Below are 16,139 nucleotides of genomic sequence, written 5' to 3'. Positions count from 1 at the left end.
TAGAAAATGAAGCATAATAAAGAGCAAGCAAATATAAAACTGAGTAGCATAAATACATGAGTAGCATCAGAAGTGCAAACATCCAGGTCAGACAAACTAACAAATAACATCCAAAATACAGACAGTCAACAAACAAACTGTATCAATCAATATCCTCACACTGAGGAACATCACCACCATCGGCAGGAGGGGTGAAATCCTGAGGCGGCACGCTGGAGGATGGATAGCATGGGTAAGACTGCGGAGGCGGGTAGTGTGCCATCCATCCGAGTAGCAACTGCTGTGTCACCACCTGATGACTGCGCATATCATCGAAGCGCTGGTCAATCTGCCCGCGCAGGTCATCGTAGCGCTGGTCTATCCGAATGCGAAGTCCATCGAACTCAGCAGCCACCATCTCCTCGTGTCGATCAAAACGACTCTCCAGCTCGGCGATCTGCCAGCGCAGATCAGGATCGGCCTCTCCATCGTCAGCAGCAGGAGGAGCAGCAACAGGAGCAACCTGTCGTCGAGGTAACTCACCTAGTGCCCTCCCATCCTTCCACCTAACTTTCCCATCCTGTCCTAAGATTCCAGACTTGGAAAATGCACGTTTCCCAAGTCGACAATCCTGCCTAACCATCTTTACTATCCTCCCCTTAGAGACATCAATACCCAGGGTCTCAAGCCAGTCAGTAATTATATGCCCAAAAGGCATATAGATGGTGTAACCGCTTGGCTCGCTATGGGATATGATAGAAGTATAGACACTCGACATGACATCAAAGTCAAGACGCCTACGCAACCCGTAAAGCATCAGACAATGATACGGTCGAATCTCTGCCAATGGTTTAGAGGTGATAGGTAGAAGACAGTTTGTGACAATTTTGAAAAGAATGTAATCAGGAGCAGAAAGGCCAAGGGCTGCAAATGTAGGAAAGTCGACATCTAACTCATCTAATCCATCCGGTCTCGGATGTCCAAAGAAGTACTCATAAATCGAGTCAGACGAGACATCAAGAGGATGAGGCACGGGTTCAGGCAAAGAAGGATAGAATGAGAACACCGTCCTCGAACACAAACGACAGCCTAAATAATCAAAGAAGGCAATTAAGCTGAAATCAACGTTTTGCTTAGCCACTCTTGATCTATAACTACCATCAATAGTCTGATGAAGGTTGTTATAGAATTCAGAAACTAGGTCAAAGTTGATATCTCTCTCTAAATATACCAAGGAATCAAGTTTATAGTACGCTATGGTCTCCGTAATTGCTGGACAAAACTCATTCATGTATTTTTGATCGACTGATCTACATGGGAGCAATTTGAAGGTCCTTTCCTTAAAGGATTGTTCAAACTGTTGGTTGGGAAATCTTCCCGAACTGGATGGTTGAGGTCGGGAACTAGCAGCAGGAGCTTTGGATTTATCTTTGGACTTGGAAGTACCCTCACCTACTGGTTTCTTTCTAATGGGACACAATGGGAAAAAGAAGAGCACAGGAGCCACCCGAAACACAAAGCCACAGATATGTGAGAAATGAAGTCGAAATGCCAAAGTTCTAGAGAAATAGGAGTTACCTTGGTGCCATTGAACTCTCGGCTAGAGCTTCGGAGGGCTAGAACTGGACTAGTGTTCCGGCGTGCAAAGAGAAGAGAAAGGGTGAGCTGGTGGGAAGAGTCGGCTAGGGTTTCCCGTGAATGAGGAAAATAAGGGATCGGGAGGTTTTAAGGGTTTAGATGGGTGTACAGTGAAGAAATGATCGGACGGTTGTCCGATCAGAAGGTATCAGAAGCCTCCTGATCGGTCCCTGGACCGATCCAGGATCATCCTGATCGGTCCACGGACCGATTAGGAGACGATCAATACTCACCGATCGGTCCCTTGATCGATCAGCAAGATTCCTGATCGGTCGGTAGACCGATCAGAGATTGATCGATGGCTTTTCTGCCGAATTGATCTGATCGGTCTCCGGACCGATCAGGGAACTCTCTGATCGGTCTCCGGACCGATCAGGGCTCGAGCGTGCCAGGCTGACTTGATCGGTCCGTAGACCGATCAGTGTCTGATTTCTCCCGTAATTTCAGTAACTGAAAGTAGTAATTTCAGTAACTTGTGTTCGATAATTCGTGGGAGTTTCTCTAGGAAAACTCCCAAGTTCAGCACCTAGAACATGGAGGATCTACAAGCATAGCTCTTACCTAAAAGTTATGGTCTGAACAGGTTTATAGCCCTAAAGTTTCAGATTCTCATCAAACAAAACCTCACACTAACTCCAAACATATGGAGTTCTGTCTTCTTGGTCCTTAAGAGTTCAAAACATATTTTTGCTAAACTCGTCTCTATGATCAGGTTCAAGTTTGTCAAAATATAGACAACTTGTCCTAATTTGCAATCAAGGCATGAAAGCTGAAATTCTTGATTCTTGTTATGTATAGTTTCAAGTTTGTCAAAATATATCCAAGTTATTATTATTTCCTTTAATAACCTATCGTTTTATCAATCAAAAGTCATGACATGAACCAAACAACAATACCAATCAACACATCAACCATCAACCATGATTAGAAACTTTCTAGGCAAAAGTCCAACCAAGATTCCTTGGTTGGAATATATGAGTAAGATCTAGGAACCAATTACACATGAATTATGTAATGGTGTTCCCCATACTCAATTAATGTCTCTTCAACCTAATTATTCAAGAGATGCATGATACATTTTGAATAATTTGGTTGTTCCTAGCATCTCACCCCATTTCTAGCAAACAAAAATATTTTGTTAAACCTTATAGTTTGTGTGAGATGTTCCCAAGTTGCCCAAAATCATTCCCAATTTCTTTTGTCATTTTAATTTGTCCTTATTGATCATGATGAAGTCCTAAGGACCTAAGGAGCCAAACACATCCCCAACTCCCTCCTTAAATGACTAAATTCATTTTCCGGAAGGGGTTTGGTGAAAATGTCGGCTAGGTTTGACTTTGACTCCACATATGTGAGCACAATGTCACCCCTAGCTACGTGATCTCTAATGAAGTGATGACGCACTTCAATGTGCTTGGTCCTTGAATGATGGACTGGATTTTTAGTTAGGTTGATCGTGCTAATGTTGTCACATAGCACTTGTACACCCTTATAAGAAAGTCCATAATCCTCTAGGGTGTGTATCATCCACAACAACTGTGATACACTCTCTCCCATGGCAATATATTCGGCCTCGGTCGTGGAGAGAGCAACACAATGTTGCTTCCGACTTGACCAACTAACTAATGATGAACCTAAGAATTGGCAACCCCCACTAGTGCTTTTCCGATCCAATTTGCACCCAGCATAATCGGAATCGGTATAGCCTATCAAGTCAAAAGACTCTGTACGAGGGTACCATAGACCTACTCGAATTGTGCCCTTAAGGTATCTCAATATTCTCTTAACTGCAATTAAATGAGATTTCTTGGCACAGACTTGATACCTAGCGCACATGCCCACAGCAAAGAGTATGTCCGGTCGACTAGCTGTGAGATATAGAAGACTACCAATCATGCTTCTATATTGCGTTAGATCAATCGGTTTCCCACTCTCATCATTGTCAAGGCGAGTGTTTGTCGCCATTGGAGTGGACACTTCCTTAGAGTCACTCATATTGAATTTTCTAAGCATCTCTTGAGTGTATTTCGTCTGATGGACATAAATGCCATCTCGAGTTTGTTTGATTTCAAGTCCAAGGAAGAATGTCAATTCTCCTACTAGACTCATCTCAAACTCACTTTCCATGTGAGAAATAAATTCATTCAAATAGCCCTTGTTATTTGAGCCACAAATTATGTCATCGACATATACTTGGGCTACAAAAATATTTTCACCATCTCTACGCAGAAATAGTGTTGGGTCTATTTGGCCTCTCACAAAACCCTTTTCTAGTAAATATGTTGACAACCTTTCGTACCAAGCTCGTGGTGCTTGTTTAAGCCCATAAAGTGCTTTCTTGAGCTTGTACACGTGGTTTGGAGCTTCGGTATTCACAAACCCCGGTGGTTGTTCAACATAGACTTCTTCTTTAATAAAACCATTTAAGAAGGCAGATTTAACATCCATTTGATAGAGTTTGAAACCTCTATGTGCAGCAAAAGCTAGCATCAAACGAATGGACTCTAATCGGGCCACGGGAGCATAAGTCTCATCATAATCGAGACCTTCGACTTGACTATAGCCCTTGGCTACAAGTCTTGCCTTGTTTCTTACAACTTCTCCCTTTTGATTTAACTTATTTTTGAAGACCCATTTAGTTCCAATAATGGTGGTCTTTTTCGGTCTAGGAACCAAGTCCCACACTTGGCTCCTTTCAAATTGACCTAATTCGTCTTGCATAGCTATGATCCAATCAGGATCGCGCAATGCCTCATCAACTAATTTTGGTTCAATCTCTGAAATCAATGCGACTTCATTAGACTCATTTCTGAAGAATGATCTAGTCCTAACCCCTTGTTGGATGTCTCCCACAATTTGGTCTTGGGGATGACTAGTGGCTATCCTAGATTGTCTTGGTGTTGGTGGTGCCTCATGAATGGTCTCACTCGGCACAGGCGAGGACTCAATATCATGCAAAGGATCAAATTGAGTTCTTTGTTGCCTTTTCTCATCAACATCAGAGTCAACTTCGACTCGTTCTTCATTTTGATCATTCAAACTTAGATTTCTAAGTTCAAATTGAATTTCTCCTACATCCCTTGGTTGATCATTTAAGTTAGGGATTTCTTCAAAGGCTACATCAGAGGACTCTTCAATCAATTTGGTCCTATTGTTGTAGACTCGATAGGCTTTGCTGGTAAAAGAATACCCGACCAGTATCCCTTGATCAGCCTTAGCCGTGAACTTCCCAAGATGGTCCTTGGTGTTCAAAATAAACACCTTACAACCAAACACCCTAAGATGTTTAATTGTAGGTGGTTTCCCAAACCAAAGTTCATGGGGAGTTTTTCCTAAAAACCTATGTATTAAAACTCGATTTTGCACATAGCAAGCTGTATTCACAGCTTCAGCCCATAAGTAGCTCGGTAGTGAGTACTCATTGAGCATTCTTCGTGCAGCCTCTTGTAAGACTCGGTTCTTTCTCTCCACAACCTCATTTTGCTGTGGGGTCCTTGGAGTAGAGAACTCATGCCTATATCCCTTTTCTTGATAAAACTCTAAAAACCTATGATTTTGAAATTCCCCACCATGATCACTTCTAATGGTTTTAATTGTTGTCGATTTTTCATTTTCAGTTCTTCTACAAAAGGAAATAAAAATATCTATAGTTTGGTCCTTATGTTTCAAAAAGAAAGTCCATGTGTATCTAGTAAAATCATCAACGATTACCAAGCAATATCTACTTCCATTCAATGATATTACACTACTGCAATCAAATAGGTCCATGTGCAATAAATCTAAAGCAGTAGATGTACTTACAATGCTTTTACCTTTATGAACACCTTTTGTTTGCTTACCCTTTTGACATGCATCACATAGTTTGGTCTTGTGGTACTTGATGCTGGGTAAGTCTCGCACTAATCCTTGGTTGGCCCACTTCCGGATGTTCTTCATGTTTACATGTGCCAACCTTCTATGCCATAGCCAAGACTCTTCTTCTTTTGACATGAAACACTTAATCAAAGCATTAGTAGCACTTTTAAACGATACTTGATAAATATTATCAACCCTTGTGCCTACTAGTACCGTGTCAAGTGTGTCAATGTGTTTAACCAAACATTGACTTGAATGAAATTCAATTGTGTAACCCGTATCACACAATTGACTGACACTTAGGATATTAAAAGTCATCCCCTTGACTAGAAGGACATTCTTGATATGGAGACATTCGGATATATGAATGTCTCCAACTCCTACAACCTTAAGACTACCATTGTTACCAAATGACACATTACCTCTATTTTTGTTTTGAAGGGTAGAAAATAGTGACTGTGCCTCGGTCATGTGCTTGGAGCATCCACTATCAACAAACCAAGTTGATAGACGCTCCCCCTTTACCAATGCCTACAAGACACGAAAGATAGATGTTTTAGGTACCCAAATCTTGGGACCTAATGCATCTACAATGAAAGACTTAGGCATCCATGCCTTTGTTACCTTCTTCCTAGTCTCATGAACCCTAGAAACATGCGATCTATGAAATTGGGTTCTTGACACTAAAGAAATAAAACTAGACTCCTTAGGTTGGTATCCTAATCCAGCCTTGTTGTAGACCGCCCTTTGGGCATTTAGAATCATGTCTAATGTCTTGGAGCTAGTTGAGAATTTCTCAAGCATTTTCTTGAGTTTCTCAACCTCACCCTTCAAGGCTTTGTTTTCATCTTCAAGGAGCTCTAGATGTAGGTCATCAACCTCATCTTCCCTAAGAGCTCTCAAGTTCTCTACTTCTTCTTTTAATGATTTATTTTCTGTTTTTGATTTTTTAAGCAAGGTAGACAAATGTGTAATAGTCTTATAGCATTTTTCTAAGTGAGAAGAGGTTACCTCTTCATCATCCGAAGCTGATGAAGCCGCGGCTGATGTGCTTGAGTCATCACTCTCGGACTCGGACTCCTCCCTTGCCATGAGTGCCAATTGCCGAGTACTCTTCTCCTTCTTCTCTTCCTCCTCCGATGAGCTTGAGGAGGATTCATCCCAAGTGGCCTTGAGAGCTTTCTTCTTCTTGGCTCTTTCCTCCTTCTTTTTGGCCTGTTCCTCCTTCTTGAGTTTTGGACACTCACTCCGGTAGTGGCCTTTCTTGCTACACTCATAACATGTAACATTAGTCTTATCGATATTTTGATCATTAGATTTACCTTTTCCTTTATATCTCCTGCTTCTTCTCATGATCCTCCTCACAAAATTTGCCATCTCGCTTGATGATGATCCACCTTCATCATCGGACTCGGAGGAGGATGAAGATGAAGGAATCTCTTTCTCCTTCTTCTTTTCTCTCCTTCTTCTCCCATCCTTGCTCTTTTCTCCTGCAACCAAAGCTATACCTTTCTCCTTTTGACCTTTATTAGCAAGTTCATGAAGTTCCATTTCACAAAAGAATTCGTCTAATTTAACAATGGAAAGATCCTTGGAAACCTTGTAGGCATCTACCATAGATGACCACAAGGCATTCCTTGGAAAGGATTTAAGAGCGTACCTTACTAGGTCGCGATTCTCCACGCGTTCATCCACAGAATGTAAACCATTGATGATTTCCTTGAACCTCCCATGTAGTTCACTTACCGTTTCATTTTCCTTCATGGTGAGATTTTGTAGTTGATTCAAGAATAGGTCCCTCTTGGCTATCCGAGAATCTCGAGTTCCTTCTTGGAGCTCGATAAGCTTGTTCCATAAATCTTTTGCACTCGAGAATGGACCTACCTTGACGAGTTGGTCCTTGGCAATCCCACATTGTAAGGTGACAACCGCCTTGGCATCGGCTTACCCTTTACGAGTTTGTTCAGTAGACCACCTTGATGAATCGAGTTCCTTACCTTCTTCGTCCTTCGGTGGTGTGAAGCCTTCCTTGACCGAGAACCACATGGAGATATCAGTCTTGAGGTAATACTCCATGCGGCTCTTCCAATACTGGAAATCTGCTCCATCGAAGAACGGTGGTCTGTTGGTGCTGAATCCTTCCTTCATGGCCATCTTGTTGCTCCTTGGAATGTTAGTCCAGATGAAGAGTAGCTCGTTCTCTAGGACCAGATAAAGTCGGAAAGGGCTAGGGAGCTCATTTTTCCGGACTAGGTCAGAGAGGGCTCGACCCGGACTGAGTCGAGAAGCTGGATCGGTCGGCAGACCGATCCAGTGAAACCTTGACACCTGATCGGTCTGCCGACCGATCAGGAATTGATCAGTGGCTACTGAACGTTTACTGATCGGTCTGCAGACCGATCAGGAGGCTGTAAGCATTTGGGAAGAACGCTATCTGATCGGTCTCGGGACCGATCAGATTAATGCCTGATCGGTCCGCAGACCGATCAGAAGCTGCGCGTATTTGGAAATAGCGCCATCTGATCGGTCTGGGGACTGATCAGATTAGTGCCTGATCGGTCCGTAGACCGATCAGCGATGATCCAGAAAGCGTGGATCGGTCTGCAGACTGATCCACGGTATTGTTTATTTTGCATGTACTTTTTCTTATTGCCGTATTTGTCTTCACCATCTGTTTTTAACCATCTGCTGTGAGTCTTTTGAGCTTGCAGGTTGCAGGTCACATTCTCATGGTTGAATTCAAATTGAGCTTCATTAAGAGAAGAAGACAAGTGCTCTTTACACTGTGATTTGCTGCAACAGATGCATTTGAGGCATCAACGTTCACTGACGATTCCGATTGGCTGCGATCTGCTTGACTCCTGGGGATTGGTTCGAGCTCAGAAGACGCCAGTGATGACTGTGATATCATTGGTGTGAGTTCAGAGAACCAGGTAAGGAGGAAGAGGGATTGGCTGCAGCGCTGATTTGCGCAGTTTTGACCAGATCTGTGACAGCAGAGATCAGATTTGAGAAGCAGTAAAAACAGCGAGAGGGGAACAAGAACAATATAACGTAGAAAGCTTAAAAAAAAATCTGTGCTGTTGTGCGAAGTTCTTGAGCTCTCGGGTGAACTGCGATCTCTGTTTTCTGCTACTGATCCTCGCGTGGTTGTAAGCACTTCTATTCTCCTTTGCCACCGAGTTTCTGTAAGTCTCGTGCTTTAATTTAGATCTTTCTTGAGACTCTGTTGAGAGGTTGCTCCACCGAGAAGGAGACATCTTTAGCCGGAAGTTATCCGGGGTGCGATCTACCGAAGATCAAGGAGTCGTCCACCTTACGGACACGCCGAGGAGTAGGGGCAAGTTATCCCCGAACCTCGTATATCTTTGTGTCTGCTGTGTATGTGTTTTTCTTCCTTCGTTTTAGTTTTCCACTTCCGCTGTGCTAACTAGTTTTTGTGTAGAAATCTCTGTCTAAGTTTTTTTAAGAGGCTATTCACCCCCCCTCTAGCCATCTAAGATCCCAACAATGTCAACTTCATGTTGGACTTTCGATCGTCAAGTGTCTGATCAACCATGACTCACTTGGACTTTCGACCGTCAAGTGTCCAATCAACCATGACCCACTTGGACTTTTCTCTTGCCAACTATATGTTGGACTTCCAATCACCAAGTGTTCGATCAACCGTGACCCACTTAGATTTTTCATCTCATGTCAACTCCATGTTGGACTTCCGACCACTAAGTGTCTGGTCGACCATGATCCACTTAGACTTTTCATATCTTATCAAGTATCCGGTCAATCTTGATCTCCTTGACTTTTGCTCAACTAACCTAACATATTGATCGACTGTCAAATATCTAATTAATTTTGACCTACTTAACGTCTCACTCGACCAAATAACATATTGATCAAACATCAAAATATCAACTCAAGTCAACTCGAGCTTGATCAACTTGATCAAGGTCGATTGCACCCGTAATGCAAGCCACATGTGTATGAAAAATTTTCTTAGTATTTATAATTTTGTTGTTATGTTGCATCAAATTCAGATTCTAACTTATTTATTACAATGAAAGAAAATCTACATATAATTATTCTCAGGTAGATCCGCTACCTTAGCGGCCCCCCTAGTGCCGGCCTCACGGATATGGAGGGAGGTTCATGCTGGTACACAGGCCATAGGCACATGGCGGGGTAAACCCCAGGTCGTCAATTCCTGAGAATTGACCCCTGGCCATTACGCCAGAGATACCATGCGCCCACCGTCTGTGCTACGCCCGGGGGCAACATATAATTATTCTCATATATATATATATATATATATATATATAATATGATAATGACACTAAATGACAAATTAAAAGTTACAAAACTTCAAGCTTACCTTGCCATAAGATTTCAACATCAAAAATTAGGGGAGTTGCATCAAATTTTCATAGAAGTAATGAATATCTAGAATACATTTTTATCACACAAGGAGACTATTTAGTTGATTGCTAAAATAAACTAAGGCATCAAGAAAGATCACTCCTCTTAGATCCTAAATTGTATTGATCTCTTATTAACAAAACTTTTATACCTGACTATAATAAGGTTAGATATTGTCTTTTCAATTGGGCATGCTACTAGAATTGTGCAATCTCCATGAAAACTTTACTTAAAACTTGAAAGATTTTGAAATATGTGAATTCAACTTTTTACTTGAGCCTATTCTTCAAATAGAAGATTAATGACTCCTTAGTTGGATATATAAATACTAACTTTGTTTTGAGATTTGGATGATAGAAGATGCACATCAAGTTATACTTTTTTTATGATTCAAGTGTTTGCAAGAGATAAATTCAATATCTAAAGCAACGTACAAAATTATTGCACTGGTTGTTGAAGAATTAGTATGACTATAAAGAGTTAATGATCTACATATTCCAATTGCTATTTTTGAAGATAACTAAAGTATTATCAAATTTTGCAAATGGTTTTGTATGTCATTTATTTGAGCAATTGTTTTTGAAAATATTATTAATGTAACAAAAGTTTGTATAGTTAGATTGTTGTATGTAGATATATTCATCAAAATACTTTCGATAATTTGAGTTGCTTTAAAATAAGGTTGGACACATAGTTTAATTTTCGTATTACCTAAATTGCATATTAAGCAACTTTAAAAATACTCAAATCTCATACCTAATATTCATTTTATCCCTATGCCCGTTAGCTTTCACTTGCCAAATCGATTGCAATAATATAGCAATCAGTATATTTACGTAACTAAAAAATATTTTTAATCGATTGCTAAATTATAGTAATAATTGATTTTTTTTAAAAAAAATTAATTAAAAAATCTGCTATGGTAAAAGAAATTATTGTTTTCAATATAGTGCATTAAATTGATGTTTATGAATATAAATATAATCAAGAAAATTAGATGAATAAAAAGAACTTAATTCTATATTATTTTGAGTTCTCTAAGTCCATAGGCTAGTTTTAACCGAAATCGACTAATGAAGTTAGAAAGCTCAGAATGACATAGAACTAATGATATATTTATTTAGTCCTTCTTATTATATTCATGCTCTCAAATATTAATTCAATAATTAAAAGCAAAGAATTTTTATCACAAAAGATTTTTTAATTATTTTTTTAAGTTTTTAATCGATAGCTACAGTTATCAATTAAAAACTTTTTTTCACACAAACATACTATACTGAATTATTGCTATAGCAATAGTTTAAAATAATAATTTATATTTAAAATTTTTACTCTTAATATGGTATTAATGATGTTTGAGAGCATGAATATAATCATGAGAAATAGATGAACACATAAGATTTCATTTTATATCATTCTAAGTTCTCTAAATTTATCAGCTAATTTCGATCAAAATTGATTGATGGACCTAAATAGTTCGAAATGACATGGAATCGGTCTTATAAGTTCGTCTAGTTCTCCTGATTATATATATGCTGATACGGTGCATGATTGTGGGGTCAGTGAGATGATGTGGGCGGGACTCGAGACTACGGGGATGTCAGAAGTCAAGCTTATGGGCAATCAGAAGTCAAACTTATGTGGCAGTCAAAAGTCAAGCGTATATGGCGGTCAAAAGTCAAGATTATGTGGCGGTCAGAAGTCAAGATTACGCGGCGGTCATAAGTCAAGATTACGTGGTGGTCAGAAGTCAAGCCTATGTGGGGGTCAAAAGTCTGACCTACGTGAAAGTCGAAGAGCCTGTTTACGGGTAGCTCAAGGGGCCCAGTTACAAGATGGGCTGGTTAGACATGAATGGCATCTCGAATGACGGCACAGGATTGGACATACGTGTCAATGGATCAAAGCGTACAGGTCGGAATAGACCAGCCAAGGATATAGGTCGGGACTTATAGTCTTACGTCACAGTGCATGGATCAAGCATACAGGTCGGAATAGACCAGCCAAGGATACAGGTCGGGACTTATAGTCTTACGTCACAGTGCATGGATCAAGCGTGCAGGTCAGGATGCAGGATAGACAGAATTATATCAAAGCTTAACAGGTCGCGACTTTACAGCGTAAGGCAGGTCGGGAGATTACAGAATAGATCGCAGAGGACAGGAAGGGACACACAGGTCTGGAGTTTTGAAGTGGTAAGCGCAGGTCAGGAAATAGGTCAACACCCTACAGGTCAAGATTAGCGGATACGAGGAGTCAGACCAGGGTTAATAGATCGGGGAAAACATACACGAATAGCATGCGCAGGTCTGGAAGCGGGAAACAGTAAACGCAGGATAGCTACAGGTCTGCGTCCACAGGTCGGGATCAACAAGTATGAAGAGTCGGTACAGGGATAAAGGAATAAGTAGGTCGGGCACTACACGACAAGCAAACCAAGGAATCGTAATAACCTATCAAGAAATAATCACTGCCTGTCAGAGAATATGCCAATGGTCGGGTGCTCACAATCATCTGATTCCTTCCTAGACCTATAGGAGAACACTACGTGTCATTCACCGCTAGACAAAACTTAACACCCGACATTCCTTGACATTCGTCAGACTCCAGAAGCATCCGTTGCAGTATAAAAAAGGATGTCTTGTCCCTTATGCAGGTACGCTCACTCGTCATTACACACTCGTTTCTTACTTTTTGTCTTTTCTCTGTACTTCTGGGGAAAAAGTACCTGACTTGAGCGTCGGAGGGCCTGACCCGGGGACTTTTTCCCTGGTTTCCGGTCTCTAACGACTCGTGGGCTCATCTGAGTGTGTGCAGAGTCCTTGCTTCTCCATCTTCGTCATCACCCCTCGTCATCCATTCGTATCAACTCTCCCGTCGATTGTCAGATTGACCAGGCTTCATAGCGACTTTCCATCAACACCGACTCCAGCACCGTCCGCCTCTATCTGACTCAGCTTCCGGATGAGATCATATGCTCTCAAATATCAATTTGATACTAGATCAATGAATTTTTAATTATAGAAGATTTTTTAATCATTTAAAATTTTTTTAATAGATTTGTATATCGTAACAATATAATTAATTAAAGTTATTATCTAGGGTCATATGAACATATCAAATCAATTGTTACACTGTATAAATCGATTAAAAATTTTAATTTATGTTTAAAAAATTGTTATTCTCAATATATTATATTATATGAAAATGATATTCGAGAGTATGGATATAATTAGGACAACTAGATGAGTACAAAGAATCTTATTTCATATTATTTTGAGATTTCTATGTCTATTAGTAAATTTTGGTCAAAATCAATTGATAAATTTAGAGAACTCAAAATAATATGAAATTAAATTATATATATTCATCTAATTATTTTGATTATATTTATCCTTCAAATATCAATTCGATACGTAGTACTGAGATAGAAGACTTTTTAATATTTTTTTATTATAAAAATATATCAAATTGATTGCTACAGTAGCAATCGATTCAGTGAGCGAAGAGCCCAAATAAGTATCGAGTAGACGATTTAGATTTTTTTTTTTTTAAAGTTACCTACATGTGATTTGAATAATAAGAAACTTAAACTGCTTGGTTCGGTGATTTGTCTTATTTTGTTAATTAATTGACTGGTACGTTAAAATTGAGTATTAAGATGTCTCTCTCTAACTTCAACTTATGAAAATGAGCAGAGCTAAATTTGATGTATTTGCATGTGAAGAATTTTTACACATTAATTTTTATTTCTATTTTAAGTAAAATACTTTTGTAATATAATTTTTAAATTAAATGAGGTTCAATTCGAAATTTAAAAAAAAAAAATAGACAAAAATTAAGAGAGCACAATTTTTATTGGAATCATCAAAATAGCGTCTTCTTTTTTATTGAATTCGTAAAAAAAAATGTCATTTTATTTATTTGTTATCAAAAGTGCATTATATCCCACCTCAACCCATTTTTATTTTTAAAAAATATCCTTACTTTAGGGTTGTTGCAATAGTTGAAACATCTTAGTTATTACTGTTGGTGCAATATCCCTTAGGTCAAGGTTGGCTGAATTGACCAAGCTTGAGTCTTGGTCATAGTTTCGATGTTTGACAATACATGTAGACACATGGACAATACAGGTGCAGTTGTTCATATGGGGAGATTCTGATCAGGGACTGATCAGTATGAATGAAGAAGAGTCAAGTAGGTCAAAAGTGACAGGATACCTGACTGGAAAGTCCTAGTGTGTGAAGCTAGGCAGAAGGAAATCCTGGTGAGTGAAGCCAGGTGAAAGTCCTAGTGAGTGAAGTTAGGCAGAGGGAAAGTCCTAGTGAGTGAAGCTAGGCAGAAGGAAATCCTGGGGAGTGAAGCCAGGTGAAAGTCCTAGTGAGTGAAGCTAGGCAGAAGGAAATCCTAGTGAGTGAAGCCAGGTGAAAGTCCTAGTGAGTGAAGCTAGGCAGAAGGAAATCCCGGGGAGTGAAGCCAGGTGAAAGTCCTAGTGAGTGAAGCTAGGCAGAAGGAAATCCTGGTGAGTGAAGCCAGGTGAAAGTCTTAGTGAGTGAAGCTAGGCAGATGGAAAACCCTAGTGAGTGAAGCTAGGTGAAAACCCTGGTGAGTGAAGCCAGGCAAGGGAAAATCCAGATGGATCAAGGATGATCGGATATCTGGTGTTGGGAAGTCCAAGTAGGTCAAAGGATTGACTGGATACTTGGCACGAGGAAATCCAGATGGGTCAAGGTTAACCAGACATCTGGTGGAAGTCCAAGTAAGGTCAAGGGAGTGACCGGATACTTGGCACGAAGAGAAAAGTCCAAGTGGGTCAAAGGGTTTGACCGGACACTTGGTGGGGAGTTCTGGCAGGTCAAGGGAGTGACCAGATGCTAGGTATGATGTACCAACAGGTCAAGGTTGACCGGATGTTGGTTTGAGAGGCTTGGGACTTGGTTTTGGGAAAAAACCAGGAGCTGGATCGATCAGTGGATCGATCCAGGCCTTTCCTAGCGAACAGAGAGCCTCTGAATCGATCAGTGGATCGATCCAGAGGTGCTTCGCGCGATAAGCGCTGGATCGATCCGTGGATCGATCCAGGCGTTTTTCCATAGCACAGAGGCGCTCTGGATCGATCCGTGAATCAATCCAAAGCCTCCCCGATCGATTGGGAGTTTTCGAATCGATCGGGATCCGACCGTTGCGTCGTATTTGAGCTGCAGGCGGACGTCTCCTTCAGCATCTCTTCACCGATTCATTTCAGACCTTCACCAGCTTCTCCACAGCTCTTCTCAAGCTCGAGATCGTCAGTTCTTGAAGGCTCTTGGAGGTTCTTCCAAGTCAAGAGGCGGATCAATGCAAGAAGAAGAAACTAGGGTTAGGGTTTTTGCTCTCATTGTAAGCTTGTATTTCATTACCTTTCCCTTTCTTCTTGTATTGAGTCTTGTAGGGCTTCTCCGCCCTTGGTAATTACCATAAAGGAGAGTTTTATTAGTGGAGGGTGTGTGTGTAGGTGTGGATCCTTGGACTAGTCACCTCTTGTGAGGTGGATACCAAGTAAACCAACCTTGTTAGCGTTGTGTGGTTTGTTTCTGTATTTTCCGCTGCACATCTTGAAGAAACAAGCAATGACGAGCATCTAGCACACGACGAGCTATTCACCCCCCCTCTAGCTACTTTTCGGTCCCAACAAGTGGTATCAGAGCGAGACCGCTCTTCACCGGAATCATCGCCGGAAGGGTCAAGCATAACAAGAAGAGCTAGAGGGTGAAGAAGTTGAAGCAAATTCATCAAAAGTCAAATATTTCAAGAAGCTCAACTTCAAGATGGACTTGGATTTGACACAAGGGTGGCTCCACCGTACACATCCACAAGCTTCGATTCTTGAAAATCAAGAATCGAAAATTTTCTTATGATAGAGATAGAGCAATGGTTTGCTCTAATGGAAGGCTTCAAAGCTCCAACAAACTCCAAGGGCAAGCTTCTCAAGAAAAGCAAATGGAGCTTGGAGAAAATTCAAAGGAGCGAGGCAAATGATAAGGTGACCAAGCTTTTGGTCAACTTATTGCCTAGCCACATTTTGGTTCAAATCGGAGAATTCAACGATGCCAAGGAGCTTTGGAGCAAATTGACAACAATCCATGAAGAACCCTCCACTGTACCGAATCAAGAGGAATCCAAAGAGGGCAACTCATTGGAGCAAGATCAAGAGGAGGACTCCGAAGTTGAGAGATGCTCAACTTCTGAAGAAGAGGAAGTCCAAGAAGCTTCAT

This window comes from Zingiber officinale, chromosome 6B (genome assembly GCF_018446385.1).
Source record: "Zingiber officinale cultivar Zhangliang chromosome 6B, Zo_v1.1, whole genome shotgun sequence".
In the NCBI taxonomy this organism is placed as follows: domain Eukaryota; kingdom Viridiplantae; phylum Streptophyta; class Magnoliopsida; order Zingiberales; family Zingiberaceae; genus Zingiber; species Zingiber officinale.
This window is presented reverse-complemented; position numbering follows the sequence as displayed.